The sequence below is a fragment of the Nanorana parkeri genome, unplaced genomic scaffold (genome assembly GCF_000935625.1).
Source record: "Nanorana parkeri isolate BGI_ZX_2015 unplaced genomic scaffold, ASM93562v1 scaffold379, whole genome shotgun sequence".
Classification (NCBI taxonomy): Eukaryota; Metazoa; Chordata; class Amphibia; order Anura; family Dicroglossidae; genus Nanorana; species Nanorana parkeri.
The window spans coordinates 608,027-612,890 of record NW_017306647.1 but is presented as its reverse complement, the minus strand read 5'-3'; positions in this window follow the sequence as shown (position 1 = coordinate 612,890).

The following is a 4,864-nucleotide window of genomic DNA, read 5'->3' as shown; positions in this document are numbered from 1 at the left end:
GTGTGTGTGTGTGTGTGTGTGTGTGTGTGTGTGTGTGTGTGTGTGTGTGTGTGTGTGTGTGTGTGTGTCCCCCCATGCTGCTGTTGGGCTCTCTGTCCATGAAAGAGTTCCTGGCTGGGGAGGTCTTTTTTGTGTCGTCTGGAGTGGGCTGCACCCAAAGTGATGCCGCTGTGTCCTAGGAAGCTGGGTGCCATTTCTTCAGCTCGCCAAGATTCCTCGACACACTGCTGCTATTTCTTCAGCATTGGCTTCAGCCGACATACCTGGACCCTCCTTGTCTGGGCATGTGAGGCCAGCCTAGAATGTGACCTTCATTGTGGTGCTTTCCCAGACCCCATGTACTCTTAGTTTACCACAGTGCACTTTCCAGCTCCAGAGCTGCCGCACAGTCCCAGGTGTACCCCTGGCGTTGAAGACGCACTTAACGAGTAAGGTCAGTCGGGCTGAAGCTCTGGGAGCCTATTTAACTTTCCCTCCACTGCCCGTATGGATTGAGCACTGCCATCATTGACTGGGTGCAGTACAGTATGCCAAGAGAAACATGGGCTGCCATTGGTGGCCTCCTAATGATGCTGCTCGCTTGGTTGAAACTGCCTTCAATTCTTCTGAGTCACTGACCTGGAACAAGCATGACGCAAGCAAGTCAGCATTTTTCACAAGCAGGGTCATCGGCTCCACACATAATTCTCTCATAACACATTTCCTTGAAGCTGCTGCAAACTGGATCCTTTTCTTTTTTTCTTCTTTTTTTCTTCTTTTTTTTTTCTTCTTCTTTTTTTCTTCTTCTGCTTTCCTTCAGCATTTGTAGCTGCTTGCTGTTGTGTTTGTCTTGCTGCGGGGCTGTGAAGAAATTCTGGCTTATGTTCAAGTTTGAAGGTTAGAATCAATGTATCTATCCCCCTCCCCCCCTCCTCGGGAGCGACTGGAACATATTAATTTGTCAAAAGAAGACACTTTGACATTCCTACCTCAAGTGCAGATCATCTGTTTCTGGAGACTTGCTCAGCCATTCTCAAACCTTTTACCCCGGAGGAACCCTGAAATCATTTATATGTCTCAGGGAATCCCTTTGAGAAATTACTGTCTTGTGTTAGGTTTCTTATTGTGGTGGGTATGTTGCAGCAAGTTTCAAAGAAGATGATACAGAATGTGGCATATGAAGGGCATGACTCTCGCCGCAGATCCTCCTACTCTATAGAACGAACTTATCTTCGGTGACAAATCATAAACAGAAAAAAAAAAAAAAATCATTAAAAAGATGCCCCCTTACGTTGATGTGGAGAAATAACCACTTACATTGGTGGGTAGTTGCAGAGCCCTTTACATTAGCGGCCAATGGAGAAATGTCCTCTTCCATTGGTCTTCAGTAGAAGGAGAGCCCCTTCCATTGGTCTTCAGTAGAAGAAGAGCCCCTTCCATTGGTCTTCAGTAGAAGAAGAGCCCCTTCCATTGGTCTTCAGTAGAAGAAGAGCCCCTTCCATTGGTCTTCAGTAGAAGAAGAGCCCCTTCCATTGGTCTTCAGTAGAAGAAGAGCCCCTTCCATTGGTCTTCAGTAGAAGAAGAGCCCCTTCCATTGGTCTTCAGTAGAAGAAGAGCCCCTTCCATTGGTCTTCAGTAGAAGAAGAGCCCCTTCCATTGGTCTTCAGTAGAAGAAGAGCCCCTTCCATTGGTCTTCAGTAGAAGAAGAGCCCCTTCCATTGGTCTTCAGTAGAAGAAGAGCCCCTTCCATTGGTCTTCAGTAGAAGAAGAGCCCCTTCCATTGGTCTTCAGTAGAAGAAGAGCCCCTTCCATTGGTCTTCAGTAGAAGAAGAGCCCCTTCCATTGGTCTTCAGTAGAAGAAGAGCCCCTTCCATTGGTCTTCAGTAGAAGAAGAGCCCCTTCCATTGGTCTTCAGTAGAAGAAGAGCCCCTTCCATTGGTCTTCAGTAGAAGAAGAGCCCCTTCCATTGGTCTTCAGTAGAAGAAGAGCCCCTTCCATTGGTCTTCAGTAGAAGAAGAGCCCCTTCCATTGGTCTTCAGTAGAAGAAGAGCCCCTTCCATTGGTCTTCAGTAGAAGAAGAGCCCCTTCCATTGGTCTTCAGTAGAAGAAGAGCCCCTTCCATTGGTCTTCAGTAGAAGAAGAGCCCCTTCCATTGGTCTTCAGTAGAAGAAGAGCCCCTTCCATTGGTCTTCAGTAGAAGAAGAGCCCCTTCCATTGGTCTTCAGTAGAAGAAGAGCCCCTTCCATTGGTCTTCAGTAGAAGAAGAGCCCCTTCCATTGGTCTTCAGTAGAAGAAGAGCCCCTTCCATTGGTCTTCAGTAGAAGAAGAGCCCCTTCCATTGGTCTTCAGTAGAAGAAGAGCCCCTTCCATTGGTCTTCAGTAGAAGAAGAGCCCCTTCCATTGGTCTTCAGTAGAAGAAGAGCCCCTTCCATTGGTCTTCAGTAGAAGAAGAGCCCCTTCCATTGGTCTTCAGTAGAAGAAGAGCCCCTTCCATTGGTCTTCAGTAGAAGAAGAGCCCCTTCCATTGGTCTTCAGTAGAAGAAGAGCCCCTTCCATTGGTCTTCAGTAGAAGAAGAGCCCCTTCCATTGGTCTTCAGTAGAAGAAGAGCCCCTTCCATTGGTCTTCAGTAGAAGAAGAGCCCCTTCCATTGGTCTTCAGTAGAAGAAGAGCCCCTTCCATTGGTCTTCAGTAGAAGAAGAGCCCCTTCCATTGGTCTTCAGTAGAAGAAGAGCCCCTTCCATTGGTCTTCAGTAGAAGAAGAGCCCCTTCCATTGGTCTTCAGTAGAAGAAGAGCCCCTTCCATTGGTCTTCAGTAGAAGAAGAGCCCCTTCCATTGGTCTTCAGTAGAAGAAGAGCCCCTTCCATTGGTCTTCAGTAGAAGAAGAGCCCCTTCCATTGGTCTTCAGTAGAAGAAGAGCCCCTTCCATTGGTCTTCAGTAGAAGAAGAGCCCCTTCCATTGGTCTTCAGTAGAAGAAGAGCCCTTTCCATTGATGGTCTGTGGAGAAATGTCCTCTTACATTGATGATCAGTAGAAGAAGAGCCCTTTCATTGGTCTTCAGTAGAAGAAGAGCCCCTTCCATTGGTCTTCAGTAGAAGAAGAGCCCCTTCCATTGGTCTTCAGTAGAAGAAGAGCCCCTTCCATTGGTCTTCAGTAGAAGAAGAGCCCCTTCCATTGGTCTTCAGTAGAAGAAGAGCCCCTTACATTGATGGTCTGTGGAGAAATGTCCTCTTACATTGATGATCAGTAGATGAAGAGCCCCTTAAACTTGCAGTAAGTGGAGAAATGCCCTCTTACATTGGTGGTCATTGAAGGAAAGCTCTCTTACATTAGTGATCAGAAGAGCTCCCCACATTGGTGGACAATAGAAAATGTTGACATTTAAAGTGGGAATATAATTGGTGGGAGAATAACCTGCCATTGCTCAATGAACCCCTATCAACCTCTAGTCTAGAGGGCCCCTACGGTTCCGCAGAACCCTGGTTGAGAAAGGATGCTTTACCGCCATGACTTAAGTAAAAGCTTGTGTTGGAGGTTTATGTCCGATGATATTCTCTCAAATAGTTTACTTTTTTTGTTTAACAATTGCAGACCCCCGATGAGTTGCCCAATATGTCCCCCATCCTCCCTTCACCCTACCGCCAGATTCATCACTGGTCCTGATGGATTCCAATAGGCCTTCAGAACATGTCAATAGCTTTGCAACAAATGCGTAGCTAGAAACCAATTGCTGAAAGAAAAATATACGGATTGTATCTTATTGATATAAAAATTGCAGCTCAGCAGTACACAAGAAATCTCCAACCAGAGAGATTTCTGCTCTTTTCGTGGAATCAAATCACGGGATGGAGGTGCAGACACTGGTACCAAATGCCGCATCGTTGGTGTCTCCACTTTAATTATTCAGACATCCAATTTCCCATCCCCCAAAGGGTAAGAATTCCTGCTCTATGGTCTCAAACCTGAGGCTATCCTGCTTTATCCCGGCCAATTCCAATATTGGAAACATGTCGCAGCATAGACAGCCAGTAACCTTTCCAGCCTGCATTCTGTCTGGTGACCACTAGGTGGCGGTGTCTGACCATACAGCCAGCAGTGTGTATCATGCCACCGAGCAGAGATGATTCCCAAGTAGAGGAGGACCTTGGCTAAACACAGCAAGGCTTTGCTCAAGAAAGTTTCTGAAACAAAAACTGTCCGTGTTCCCTTTCAGCCATAGTCAAACATTAATTTGCAGCTTTGTTGTTAGGCGGAAATCCAGACAGTTCTCATTTTAGAACATTGGTAAAGGAGGCCAGCTGTAACTGAAGTGAGGTTTGAGTAGAACTTCTTTCAGGTTTGTTTTGCTGCCTGTGACCCCCTAGAGGGAATTTACCTTCACATCCTATCCCTGTGACACCAGGAATAGGATACGCGGCACCCTGTGCTTGTATGTTGCCAATGGTGAGCATCTCTGTGCAGTAAACCTCAAGACATTGCCTGGAATGCCATTGTCTGTGCATCAGGTCGGGCTGTCTGTAATTTGAAATCAAGCTCTGTGCAGAGTTTTGAGGCGGGGAGCCCCCCATTAAAGCGTGTCTCTATCGAAATATGAAAAAGGTTCCGATGGAATACACTTATTGCCAATGTGCTCATTATTCCTAGCCTAGGTCATTGTGAAGAAAGTATCTGGTGACAGCACCCTTCAACCACTATTGAAATAGCTGATCCCCTCTCCCAGCATTGTCACCGTCTCACTGCACATCTGACTTTTCCTCTACTGCGCATTTCTGAGCTATGACAACGCTTAGTCTTCAGTCAGGTGATGTCACTTCCTGTCTTGACCTCAGTGCTTGTTAATACCAGCAACCACAGATCTCCAAGGAAAGAACCAGCATGTGGGGGG